The sequence below is a fragment of the Electrona antarctica genome (genome assembly GCF_951216825.1).
Source record: "Electrona antarctica genome assembly, chromosome: 19".
Taxonomy (NCBI): domain Eukaryota; kingdom Metazoa; phylum Chordata; class Actinopteri; order Myctophiformes; family Myctophidae; genus Electrona; species Electrona antarctica.
In genome coordinates, this window is record NC_136800.1 from 1,225,072 (window position 1) to 1,239,922 (window position 14,851).

The 14,851-nt window shown below is 41.7% G+C and overlaps 1 protein-coding gene across 1 annotated transcript in view; it reads left to right on the top strand.

Annotated features, from left to right (window-relative positions):
- The first annotated feature begins 9,383 nt into the window (after window positions 1-9,383).
- Window positions 9,384-14,851, top strand: part of LOC306943434 (uncharacterized protein) — a 31,819-nt gene continuing 26,351 nt past the window's right edge. Inside the window, exon 1 of the mRNA XM_079529753.1 lies at window positions 9,384-9,469. The gene's annotated coding sequence lies outside the window, so the exon portion shown is untranslated. The remainder of the gene's footprint in view (window positions 9,470-14,851) is intronic.

Here is a 14,851-nt window from a genome sequence, read left to right on the forward strand (position 1 = left end):
TTGACCCAGCCATGGGTCCTGATCCGCTTGATGTTCTTGGGCTGGTACTCTGTGCCTCGCTTCCTCGTCCGGACCTGTTGGTAGTGCCAAGGAAGAAGCTGCTGGAATACCCCCCCGGGTGCTGCTGCACATCTGGAAGAAGTCAGAGGTTCTGGAGCAGCTCTGGAGAGGACCCAGCTGCTGAGAAGTCTATGGTGGGAAGCAGCACTGCTGTTTGGTGTAGCAATGCTGTTAAGAGAACATAATATGCACTATAAATGACTCTGCTTAATAGCTCAATAGCAGTCTGTATTTAAAAAAAATTGAGAACAGGCAGCATTGAAAGAGAATGTTGCATTTACAGTCTCACTCTCTCACTCACTCACACACACACACACACACACACACACACACACACCTTTATTTGAGTCCACATTTATAAAATACATTATCAAGGGCACATATTTTTCAGTTGCTTTTGATATCCCACGTGTCTCAGTGCTTGAATCCAAACAAGCCCTAAATGTACAGAATATAGGCAAGACATTAACTTATTCACAGCCAACATTGGTCACTTGATGTTCAGTCTGTCATATTACCAAGTAAAGTAACACCGAAAGAAACACACACACACACACACACACACACACACACACACACACACACACACACACACACACACACACACACACACAGTTATCAATCATCATGTGATAAGCTTGTGTATATCGCTGTAGAATCAGATGAGTCTCTTTTTGGGTTAGGGAGAGAGGCTGACACTGACAGTGAGCAGAGCACCAAAACTCAGCTATGCTAAACTTAGCATAGCATCTTAGCCAAATACATTGCTGACCTTTCTAACTAACAGGCGATGTGATTGATATAGTTACCTGCTTAAAGATGTCACTCCTCCACGTAACTGAAGCAGAGAATATCTTATAACATTCATTTTGGACTTGATTTATTCATAGAGTATATATATTTATTACACACAAAAAAGGTGTATGTACAAAGAAATATCACAACATGAAAGCATAGCATGAAAGTCACAGCCAGGTTCTTCTTCTTTCGGTTTATTGGCGGCTCGCAACCAACGTAAAGGTGAATACCGCCACCTACTGTACAAGAGTGTATCATGTAATTTCCCCCAGCTATTAAGAGAGTGGCGACACTAGCGTTGACTCCCATTGTAACAATGGAATGCGGAAGTGCTCATTCTATCTCAATGGGATAGTTCCAGCCATAGGAGCAATGTTTGGAACTATAGCACATGATTCTACTAGTCGGATGAGATTTGTGTCATATAAAATCTTAAACAGTGCCTTCCTCACCATTACTAGGCCTACTCCCTTTCCCTCTGCTCCAAGAATCCCAGTAACATTCCATTCCCCTCCTAGCTGCCTCACAGACTTTGTCCTGCAAATTGTGCTCTTTCCTAGTCCATAGGCCTACCTATCACAATTCAAATACAATGTTTTCTATTTCACCACAGTTCTCACATTTGTTGCTCTCTACCTTACCCATAAAAGTGTACTATTTAACCCTGTATGACCTACCCAAAGTCTTATAATAATTCTTTCTTCCCTCCTATTCCTTTCATTATAGCCTACTCCTTTGCATTTACTGTATTTTGTAATAAACTCGTCCTTTCTGATCCTCATCCCACCTTCTCTGCCATTTCACCATTGCTTAATTCCCTTTCCTAATAACTCTTGTATTTCTATGTCCTGTTCATAGTTGTGTTGCTCTTTTGGCAAGCTTATCAGCCCTCATTCCCTGCCAACCCCTTATGTGCTGGCAGCCTGGCACCCAACAAAACTGCACATCTATCCCACCTCTGTTTAATTCTAACAAATACTGATCAATTTCAATAACTAAATCCTCTCTCACTGACTTTTTAGATTCAGACTGTAAGCTTTCCAATACCGCCAGTGAATCAGTGCACACCACCACTCGCTCTGGTCTGACCTCCTATTCCCATTGATGATTGCCACCGCCTCCGCTGTAAACACTGATAATTAATCTGGTCTTTGCTATAGTAATGTTGAACTCCAGTACCCAAAAGTCACAGGTTTCCCAGGCAGGCACCCTCAATACGTATATAAACCATGTGATTGGCTCGGAAATGTCGGCCAATTTAATCACTCTTTACTGAAAAACACAAAAATACACAAATGCTTAGACTAACATGGCATAAACATAATACAGCCCATAATCATAAATGAAATAAATGAAATAAATGAAATAAATGAAATAAAGAAAAGACATTCCAAAACATTTAACATAACTTACTGGCTGCTCTATAAGCACAAGGGAATGAGATAACTGTGCCCTGTCCATGAGCACAGCGATGCACAAACTTGGAACTGTATCACGCTGTCAAGTGACAGGTGTGCAACCATGTCTACCTGACACCAGACGGCCATATAAAGGGTTCCGCATTAGCCAAAACAAGGCACTGCCGGCCCAACTTGGACATGCATTGAATAAGCATATATGAGCAATAAATAACTGAAATAAATACAAAACAAATTACAGCACTTAAAATTTGCCTCTGAGATGTAGTGGCTGTGGAGTAAAAGTAAAATTGTTGAAAATACTCTAAGTAGAAATAAATTGTGCCTCGAGTACCATTTGTACAAATTAAATTAAATGTGCCTAGTTACGTTCCACCACTGGCACCTGAATTGATCGCAATAGAATTTAATAATAAAACCCTAATAAGTGTAAAACACAGAAGCCTAGTGTTGTGATCCAATTAAAGTAATAAGGCAAACAGCAGCTACTGTTAATGTTGGAAATTTGTGTACAAGTCAGGTAGTCATTATAGACAGGAGGTGGCAGTGTCGCACAGATAACCACTGCCAGACTATTTAACTGCCAGTTAAATCTGCTCAAAATGCACCAACTTCAACTCTCCCATTTATTTGTAGTTACATTCAAAAAGGTGGATTATCTTGCATCATAGCTAGCGCAAAGTACTATACTGAAGCCAAATAGTTTGATAACCACTGCATTACTTGACACGGCTTACCCCTGCCCATATGGCCGCTTGGTTGTTGTATTGCTCCAATTAATAATAGTAGAGTCCAATGCGGTACATTATCACAGTAGGTAGTTGACAGTACAGTGTTGCATTTTGACATCAGATGACACCTGCTATCACAACAACAGAACCGCTATCACAACAACAGAAGCAGAAGCAGCATGTCTGAAACTTTCAAAGTTCAAAGGCCAACGTACAAAAATAGAATAACTCTGGTAAGTGCTGTTGGGGATACAGTAGTCTCACGTAGCCAGACAACTATTCCACAATCTCTGAATGCTATGAATTTGAAGAACCACCCCCCGTATGCGACTGTGGCTCAAGAGGTAGAGCAGGCCAGGTCGTCCAATGATCAATGGGTTGGCGGTTCGAATCCCGGCTCCTCCTGTCTACATGTCGAAGTGTCCTTGGGCAAGACACTGAACCCCAAATTGCTCCCGATGTGCTGGTTGGTACCTTGCATGGCTTCCGCCGCAATCGGTGTATGAATGTGTGTGTGAATGGGTGAATGTAATGCACAATCTATGTAAAGCGCCTTGGATAAAAGGCGCTATATAAATGCACCATTTACCATTTCACCAGTTGTTCAGACGTTCTTCTGAGATACCTTGATGGTCGCCTGGCAGACAAAACAGGATATGGAAAAGTCAGCAATAAGGCCTGGATTAAACATTACGATACATTTTAGTAACCCTAAGATTGTATACATACAGTACAAGCAAAAGTTTGTTACAATAGAAGAATTTCATAAACAAGCAAATAGTTGTGTCTATCAAGTACATGAATTCAAGACGACAAGAGCCTTTGTACACCTGTTGCTGAATAACTGGTTTGCTCAATAGCCATGATAGCAAAAATACAGGACTATTGTTTTTACATGAGGGGCCATTCTAATAAAGCCTACAAATGCATCCACAGAGCTTTACAAAAAAAGTTACATTAAAAGAAAAAATATAAAAATCAGACATCGAACTGTCAATAATTGATAGGACCGTAATTAATGGTAAAGTCTCTGCTATTTTGACTGCTATGAGCTTATTGTGTACGGTACTTCTTAAACATAAATATAAGGCAGTCATCACTTTACAATGTTGCAGACTACATGATTGCAGGCTGTTACCACTATAGAGGAGTGAAATAACCATATGCAACATATAACATCTGAATGTTCTCCTTGCTTCAAGTACAATTTATACTTTCCAACAAGATAAGCAAACCAATATACAGTAAAATAATCCCGTCTACTTTAGTTTTTATTACTGCATTTTAATGCCAATACGTTTTTTTCTATTCTAGAGACCTAGAATAACACGTGACCTTGTATTTTACAATTTTATTTAACTATTTTCACATACTGTATGAGGCATTTAGCTCTAGATTATAATGGGTTCATCAAAGACACTTTAAATGTTATTGAATGTTTACCAGATTTTCCATAAGAAACCGCACTTATTACACCCTCTATTCAGTAAATATGAACAGGGATCTGTTATATTGGGTTTTTTGCATTTTGTCTATTAACCACTTACATACAATGGGCCTCATGCGCCAACCGTTCTTAGTTCTTTCTTAAGAAGAAATTTGTTCTTAGACCCACTTAGGACGTTTTTAAGAAGGTTTTGGGATCCCTCAATATTTTCTTAGCTGTGATTTGTTCGTAGGTAAGAACAGAATCTACGCACACTGTAGAGCACTCTTAGAGTGACTTTTTCGTTCTTAAGTGCAATCTGAAAACATAAAGGAAAAACAGCGCCATCTGCATGATGCTCAAAGTTTGGTCTGAGGACCTCAAGGGGTCCTTGAGGAAGTTCCAGGCAGTCCACAGCAAAATATGGAACATTTTACCACTTTAATCCCATTTTATACCAAAATAGTCAATCTACAAGCTCACAAACGCGTCCCATTACTGCCCATTTTGAGCTTGTAGATCGGCTATTTTCAAAACATTTTGATAAATCTTCAAAGCATTTCCCTAGCAGAAAATTTTCATATGGGGGTCTGCAGAATGCATGTCAATTTGGGGGTCCTTGACATGAAAATGTTTGAGAACCACTGGTTTAGAGTTTACAACCCAACCCAAACAAATGCACCATACCCACCACATAAATCCCCCACCCCACCCGCCATCACCCCCCCCCCATAAAAGGCATGTCCTTATCCTCCACACAGACGCTCCCCATGCCGTTGGACAGAGGCACTTTTAAGTGCTGCAGCAAACTCTGTGGTTGTGGGATTGAAGCAATGTCCACCCTTGCCACGGATCACAGAGAACAAATTCTGGGAGTGGGAAGAGACATAAAATGGATTAGAAGAAAATATTAACTACTGTGTTTATTCATAATATATATTTTCTTTTTACTTATGTTCGTACCTCAAGGCAGTCCTGGTTAAAGGACCACTTCACCACTTAACAACCGATCTTCATAGAATAGGTCCTCACTAATAATCGTAAAAAGTTCTACTCAGTCTGTGTCTCATAGGAGGGCTGTGGGCAGTTCAGAAACCCGTCCACCAGTGACATCATCGATGGGGAATCCAAGCTAATAGAAACTGGAGGCTTTCTAGTCCTGAAAAGTTGCAATGCGAAAACAGAAGCCATCGTTATCACAATAATATAAATCTAAACATGTTTGTAAAAAAGTCTTGTTTAAAAAAAAAATCGGCCTAATGATGATGTCACTGGTGGACCGGTTTTCTGAACTGCCCACAGCCCTCCTATGAGACACAAACTGAGTAGAAAAAACATTTTATCATAATTATTGGTGAGGACCTATTATATGAAGATTGGTTGAGTGGTGAAGTTGAAGGTGAAGTTGTCCTTTAAGCTTGGCTGTACACAGGAATTTGACGTCTCCATGTTAATTCTCCAGCTTCTGTACAATGTGGAGGACGCTTCGGATGGTGAGGATTAAACCTCGATGGCAAGGGGGAGTGAATCCAGGCCTGGAAGTCAATGATCTATTGTATGAATCCAATGATGCCAGTGGCATTCTGTTTTGAGAATCATAGATCTGTCACTGTACAAATCTCTAGAGGTGTCTGAGGACTATTTCATGGAAATATACTCATCTGCATAGAAACATGACAATTGTCCATTGCCTCTTTCTGTTCACCACATGTAATGTGTTCTAACCAACCTGAAGGTCCAAGAAGAGATCCATGTAAGGCTGTCCATGAGGATCTTAAAACTGTTCTTTGGACTCGTCACCTCTTCGGAGGGGTCGGCACCAAGGATTGGAATGAGAGAGGCTTCTGAAAAGTACGAGTTTGCTGATTAATAAAGATAAAATCAACTTAAATTGACTAATAATAAAAAATAAATAAAACAAACTATAGAAGTGAAAGTGAGACTACACAGGGGTGAAAATGGGTTACAAAATCGTGGAAAAAAAACAAAAAACAAAACAAGTGTGATGATCAGTAGCCATTTTGAATTAGTACCTTGAATTCAGTATGTCAAACAACCTGTTCATGTCTTCAAAGAAGTCCGCCGTATGATGTGCCTCACTTGGTAGCCTTTTCAAGTCAATCATTGTCTTCATCCCTATATGATTGTTGGATTATTGGCTTGCATTACATTCTGTTGAAATAGAGCGTCGCAGTCCCGCCCCCTACCATGGCCCAGGAAATGATTCTCCGTTCATTTTCCTCTAGTACCACAGACGAAAAACAGTCTAAGTCCAAATTTCAGACTGACCCCTCCACGAAAAGGCCTCGTTGTCCTGAACCCTTATCTATCATTTATATATTATGGATCAATAGTGTGGACTTAGACTGTTATTCGTCTGTGGTACTCTAAAGTATTTATTTAAAGACGTTTACGCCGCGAACAAAGCCAACAAGCCAACAACAAGGTGAATTTGTTCCAAACTAAATTACATTCCATTCTGATTGCCCCATTCACGTACCCAGATGCATCGATTATTACCCACCTGCAGCCACAGTGTGACTGAAGACTTGAGTTGCAAGTCGAACACGCATATTGGTAAAAGCTGGCAAATCAATATGTTTGCGAGTCAATTTTGGAGCCAGGCGGACAGAGTTCTGCATATCCTGAGCATGAAAGTGTTCCAAGTGTTTCCACTGGACTTGTTTTTCTCCCATCTGTAACAAGATGGAAGTTGATACGTGATACGTGTAACTATTTCACAACTGTAACAAGGTTTTCACTCATTGATCACGCCAAGATGCATGCAAGGAATGTCTCCAAATGTATGTCCAATTTGAATTCTCATTAGATGGTAAACAGGTCTGGGAATGAAACCAACCTTCAGGCCATGTTTTTTAAGGTTGTTGAGAATGGATTTCACAAGATGAGGCACATCGAATATAAGAGGAATTCTTTTCCCCTCCACCAATATGCAGTGTGCCACATCTGTAGCATCTTTTGGATCCAAGCTGGCTCCCAGCAACTTCAGCGTTTTCATATTGGTTGAGGCTTGGTCACAGACCACAGAAATGACCTGTTGTGAGACAGTGTACACTGTACATGTTAACATAATCTCTGTAACATGTATGTGAAGTATGTACATAATATGTACGCATCTACATAATAGACTTACTGTGAAACCAATTACTGTTAGGCGCCTCACATCCTCCGATCTTCTCCTGAGAGAGCACTTGTTGCAAGGAAGTATCCTATATAGCCTGTAGTGAGCAGATGAAGTGCATTCATTTGTCCTGAGTGAACACTCACTCCCATAAAATAAACTTTATCTTGTATGTGCATGCATTGGTCACTTTCTCTAAGCAGTATGGAATAAAATATCAACTCACCTGCTTCCACCTCGAGGCCACTCCTCGAGCCATCAGGACCATGGCTTGGTTAGCCACCTGTCCTTTAGCTGTGAGGCCATTAATAGAATCCAGTGAGCTGTTGTAATCCAGATGTTTTTTTATTGTCATCTCATCTAATACGAGTGAAACAACATAGGGGATATAGCTTTTTCCCTAGGTTTTCCATGTGACTGAGGTCACCATCTAGGAAACCTGGCTGTAAAATCAAGGAGCAGTATGCATGTTAGTGTAATGGAATGATTTAAAAAAAAAAAAACATCTGGATGGTCAATGCAGTTAGGACACATTTTCATAGATTTGTAATGGTTGAACAAAAGCTCAGCAATACTGGATATGTTATTATGAACTGCAACACTTCACTTGGTCTATCTTGTCAAGTTGTCATGATCCATTCTTGAACTACTTACATGCGGAAATGTAAGTAAAGTGCTTCCCCAGTGTCCAGTAGGCTCTGGGGCTGTGATGATAAATCTTCACACCCAGCTGTTTGACCGATGTTGGGAATTGTTTTCCTCTCTGGTTTCAGCCACATGTCTTCAACTGATGGTCTATAAAGTCAGCAGTCATTGGAGGAAGAGCTTTCAGGGCATCAGAGAGAGATCTTCTTTTTTGCAGTAGCCTTTTCAGCTAAAAGCCTTGAGGGGGGAAAAAAAACAAGGTTTTCTTTTTTAAGATAGGAGGAAAGTTAAGCGCGCGAGCACACACACACACACACACACACACACACACACACACACACACACACACACACACACACACACAGTACTTCTTCGTGTACTGGGTTCCCAGATTGGTCTGTGGCTGCTGGTGTTGTGTCCTTGCCTTAAAAATAAAATACTGCCACTGTTGTAATGGTATGGATTGGAAGTTGTTGCACGAGTGGTGTGATTTAATTGGTTGCTTTTGTATTGCATTATGCATAATAAAGATGGAAAGTTCACCTTTATAAAACAGCATGGGAACAATTGTTTTTTTCTGCATTTGTGATTTGTTTATTTTCCATGTGTCTGTATTTTGGTAAAAGCTGAAAAGCATAATGAATAATGATGATGTCATTATTGTGTCAATTATTACTTGCCTAGTGTGATTGGTAGATGTGGGGAATTGGGTAGTTTCAGAGAACCGGAGTCAGTGAGTGTACAGGTGCATGTGATTTCCAATCAGAAAGAGAGCGAAGGAGAGAGGAGCACAGTGGCTGCGTCAGTTTGCTGTGTGATCTAAAGTTGTAACTTTATGATGTAAAATAGTATTTAGCTGTAGTTTCTGTGTGTGTCTGCTCTACAACTACAGTGAAGCTACAGTATTCATGGGTGGACTCGGACTGAATGTCTACAAGACGTTTTATACCGTGATATGCTGCGTGTGAAGTGATTATCAGTGCGCTTGCTAAACCAGCGAGGGCAAGTGACTTGTTTTTAGCTGCACGTCTCACTAGCTCAGAGAGACGTTGTTTGGGCTAAAGACCGTCAAAAAAAGCCTTGAAGTCTCTGCTAACGTCGGGACGGGAGGAGAGATGTTTCTGCAGTGAGCTGCCTGCCTGCATGCTCTAAGAGGACATTCTTCTGCTGTTCTTCGTTTGGAAGTCGGGACCGGTTCAGGAGCTCTGAACTGTTGTATCACCCACAGACACTCGTCGTCACACGAAAGGTACCTTTTTATTTTCCTGGCTCAGGAGAGTGAAGGGGCCATTCCGTTTTAGGCCACAACGCACCCGAGCATCGATACAGGCCTGCAACGGGGTTAATTGTGTTTAATTCTTTATCGTCAGGGTGTATGGTGTGATGATGATTGATTACTATATTTACCCAGGGTATCTGGGCTAAGCTCAAGAACTTGTTTCCAGCCAGGCCCTGCTCATAGAACACATTTCATCGTAGTGGTTCAATGCCTTGTTCAAGGGCACTTCAGCGGTGGTAATTTTAACGTGTCGGACCGCTGGTTCGAACTGGCGACCTTCCGGTATCAAGACCGCTCCGCTATCCGTTCGGCCACCGCTGCCACAAAAAGGTTGTGGGCCCACATTTAACCGTTGATCCATTGTTTCATTGTGAAGTTGATATTTGAAGTTCTTTGAACAAGTGTTTTGTTTTATTTTAAGGTAATCCACCGGGTTAATATAGTAATCTAAAAAGGGTTATTTCATATTATTAATCTTAAAGGTGTAGTAAGGTTACATTAAAATAGGATTTACATTACATCTAAAAAGTCAAATAGGGTTTAAATTAGATCTAAAAAAGGGTTTACATTGCATTTAAAAGTTCATGTAATTAATTAGGATTTAAATACATTCTAAAAACAGGGTTTAGTATAGGCCTAATTCATTGGGTTTATTTACACTAATTAGAATAATACAACAGGGTATTTTCTGGTTGGTTTGATATTGATTGGTTGACATAACTAAGGTCGGTTTGTTTACTAATTATTTCTGACCTTAAAGGTTTGCAACTAGGGTTGTGATTTTGTGAATTTATTCATTTGCATTTTGAAAGAAAAGCCATTTGTATGTTTGTCAAAGTAAATATGTTGTTTTATTATACTTAGCTGACTGGACATCTGTTCTTGGTATTTAATAGAAGTGTATACTTATACCTGCTATCCTGAAGAGTTACATTACGTATGGTACTTGGTGACATGGTATTGAAGTTACATTAATAATTACCTTTATACTTACCTGTTGATCTGGGAATTAAGATACTTAGCGTTCTAATTACCTGGAGGAAGAAAACAGTGTTGGTTATTTACAGTAGACAGCAATGTTCCCCCTAAGGTGCGCCCGTGCACGCGCGCGCACATGGCCAAATGCCCCCGCGTACAACTGAAATCTGTCACACACAGACGCTGGTGTAAAATAAAAAGTTTTTATTTAAAAAAGAAATTGCCCCGAGTATCACTACAGTAATAATAGGCTACCTATCCCGAGTCGACATTTGCCCACACTTTATTTTTTATTTACTTTACACTGTTATTTAGATTACACAGGCGAGGTGACCGCGACAGATAGGTCTCCTCCCCTCCTTTTATTACTCTATGGTCTCCTCTCCTCCTGCCTGGGACCGAGGCTACTCCTCCTGTGTGTGACTGCGCGCGAGTCCTTAGAGGTGGAGACGTAACAGCAGCAGCAGCAGCAGCAGCAGCAGTCAGTGTTAATGAAACCCCAAGAACCAGATAAGCTGGCGTTGCTTGTACGTATAGACCCGTGCGTTGATGGGACATTTAGATTTAAAAGGCGAACGGATGGAAGTGTGGATAAAAGCACGGCTGTGCGCAACAACAAGAGAGGGGGACTAACGTTAGCTTCTCGTTAGCTGGTTAGCTAACGTTGTTATCACTACAGCACAACAAGCCTCCAGACAGTCCGGTGTGCTTGTGAATGAAACATGTGGAAGCTAACGTTAATCTCTAGCGGTCTAGCCCCATATGGAACCTCTCTGTAATTCTCCAATCTGTTAATACAGCTTTCTTCAAAAGGGGCTGCTGACGTTTCGACAATCTGAGAAACTAGGAGTTCAAAAACACAAACCAACAAACTTGGGTGTGTGTGTGAGTGTCCCAATACATTATTTCCGTTTTCTCATGCCCCCCCATGTAAAGCAATATTGAGTATTCATATAGCCTACCAGTCGTTCTCAACCTGTGGGTCCCCACATGATTTGGGGGTGGGGGACCCCAGATGACAGTGAAGTGACAATTTAAGGACTTTTAAGACTTTTATAATACCTCAAAGGCTCTAAAAGAAAAAAATACCATTACTGCATCAAAAGTAATCAGCAAACCATGCTATAAAAACTGGTCAAACATTGGCCAGATTATTAAATGATAAAGAAAGAGGCAACAATTGTGAAAATAGCCGATCTACAAGTTCACAACGAGCTTGTAGATCGGCTATTTTCACAATATTTATCTGTGGAACCATTCTGTTGCTTGTCTGGGTGAGGGGTCCCCAGTTCAAATATGATTACTTTGGGGGGTCACAGCCTGAAAAGGTTGAGAACCACTGATATAGACTAACTGAATATTCCTAAAATTGCTAGCCTACCACCTTGATATAAAATAAAAATGTAACTTGCGTAACTATGTAACAAAAGAGAAAAATCCCACCTGTGTGAAGTGAGGGGCGCTCACTTAGCATTATCTAACGTTTAGATAGTTGGTGTCAAGGTGACGTAATGTTTGCTCAGTAGTTGCTGATGTCTGCTCAGGAGGTTTGAGTGTTTGCTCAGACCGAAAAAAAAATTAGAGGGAACATTGGTAGACAGGGCTGTGAATTAACTTAATTTCTAATACTTACCGGCGTACACCTGAAACACAAGAGGTAAATTAATCTAAACGTATTACGTATTTTAAAACATAACAATAGGAGGAGCGCTACACACACGTCTACCAGAAGCTGATGGTGGAGGATCAGCGCAATTTAATGTTGGTGTGGCAATGTCTGTGAGACGTTTTCTCACATTCTGCAAAATAATATTCACATGAGGACCTAACACTAATATTCTCTATATTCATGTTGCACTATTCCATTCCCCCAAAGAATGATTGTTTATGGGTGTGAATTTTGGCATGTACCTAGGTAGATTTTCTCCTGATTTGTCTCGCTAAAAGAAGCCATTTTACTATTAATATCTTGTAAATATTGTGTGCCTTGTGATGATTGGGTCCAGTATTTAGTTCAGTGACCATGGATGGAATGGATCATAAGCTAAGCTGTGTTTACGTTCACTCTTTGGAAATGAATAGACTCCAACATTCTTCCCGTCTCCTAATAATGTTACTGAGTAGGCTCGCAAACGTGATCGGCGTTTGGGACGTCAGAGGTTGGCAGGCAGCCAGGTTTTTGACAGCTGTCACAGTAGACGGAGGAGGAAGGAAGGAGGCGCAGAGCGACAAATGTTTGGAGGCGCAAAACTTTGAATAAGTATTGTCAAGTTTTGTGCAGTAACTCAATCATTGGTGGTTCTCTCTTGGCTTTTTTATTTTCTTTGCTCTGCTTATGTGTCATCCCCTTGGCGTTTAATAGCAGTAGTGTTTTCAGTTCTGTGTACCTATATTAGTGCAGAAGGACAGTGCTAGGCTAGCGTGGGAGTCGGGAGCCTATGGCTTCCGAAGGGAGTGGGGGGGTCGAGGGAGGGGGGTGGAGGATTCAGGAGAGGAGGGGTAAGGGACCCGCACCGAGTGAGGAAAATGTCAATGTCCCTGAAAAACAGAGGAAAACTAGCCCGGACGAGCTTGTAGTGCTGTACAGAGTCAAAGGAGCTAAGCCAGGTGATGCAGGCTTCAAAGCAATCAACCCACTACAGATTGACGCAAACTTAAAGAGTCAGATCGGTGGGGGTTTTGCAGCTAAAGTGCTGTTCAATGGTGTACTTGGGGGCTGCCTTCACGAGGACGTCGCGGGCTGTTCCCCGCCTAAGTTTTGTGAACGATATAAAACTTACTGCGTCTACATTGCGGTTATGTTAATTATGTACGACGTCCACTCGAGACCGGTAAACTGCTTCGTTTTCAAGATAAAGATGCAGTACACATGGCTGGCCTGCAGATGGCCCAAAAAAAAAAGAAAAAGCTTATTCTAAAGGCTATATGAAAGCGTTGGTATTTCACACAGGTGTTGCCAAATAACTAATTATCTTGATCAGATGCGCATATGCGTCATATCAATTTAATGAGCAGAGCAGTGCTGCTTCTCTCTCTGAGTCTGCACACACTGACTGACCAGCTAAAGTGTATGCCATTGCCTACTAAACCATAATATATGACAAACCTTGGATTAATTCTTCTGAAAACAGCAGCAAGCACAAAGTAAGTGTGAGAGAGAGAGAGAGAGAGAGAGAGCGAGAGAGAGCGCGCCCCTTCTATTTTTTAACACGCAGCATCTCTCTCTCTCTCTCTCTCTCTGTGACACAGACGCGGTCAATAATATATAGCATAAATAATAGGCCAAATATAACACTTTCCCTCTATCTGTGATCAGCTCCTCACGCACAACTCCTCTCTCGTGCATGCCTGCTCAATCCCAGCAACGGTTTGCATGCGTGCGGGCTGCAGATCGGCTATTTTTGGATAAGAGATTTATAGACATTATGTGCAAATATAAAATAGCTGTGATACTTATATGTAAGTGGTTATGGTGAAATAAACCATTAACACTGGTTAGTTTGGAGGGGGCGAGGGGACTATGACATCACCGTTTCAGCAAATTAGGCGGCATTCGCTGTACACACGGAGACGTGAAAGTCGCGTCTCCAAACTTTCCCACTCTGGAAGGTAGTTTCAAAATTAGCCGTTAAAGTCCCCCAAAACGCTGTCTCCGTGTGACAAAAAGGGCAGATCGGCTAATTACTTGCCCGAGAAACACCGAAATCGTCCTCGTGAGTACAGGCCCTTAGAGTCATATGTGCAAGCAAAAAACAGTATGACAACGCTATGAAAGTGAGTAAAGTGGTGAGCAGAGTTGAGAGGCTAAATGCTACGCCTAAAGAAAGTGAGGGAAGCAAGGGAGTTGTTTATGGAATGTTCTCAGGTCTGTCAGAGAAAGAAATACTGGATAATATTGGAGGTGGAGAGGTAATTGCTGTTAAGTGATTTGGGAGCAGAGAGGGGGCACGGGGGGGAGCCGCCGGTCCTGCTGACGTTTAAGGACACTCTGCTTCCAAGCAGAGTGTTTTTGGGGTCAATGTCCTATCAGGTGAGGGAGTATGTAAGACCACCACTGAGATGCTACAACTGCCAGAGGTATGGCCATATTGCGGGGTCCTGTCGGGGTAAGCAGAAGTGTGCTAAGTGTGGGGGAGAGCACAGTATCACGGAATGTAACGCAGAAGCCCCAAAGTGTCCCAATTGTGGGGGGACCCATGGAGCGGCTTATCGGTGGTGCGAGCACAGAAGGTGCAGACAGTGAAGGAGCGAGAAAATGTGACATATGCTGAGGCAGTGCAGAGAGTTGCAACGGAGGGCGGGGAGGAGAGAGGAGGGGGGAGTGTAACGCAGGGGAGCAAGCAAGATGAGCCAAACAGGTGGCCACCAGACATG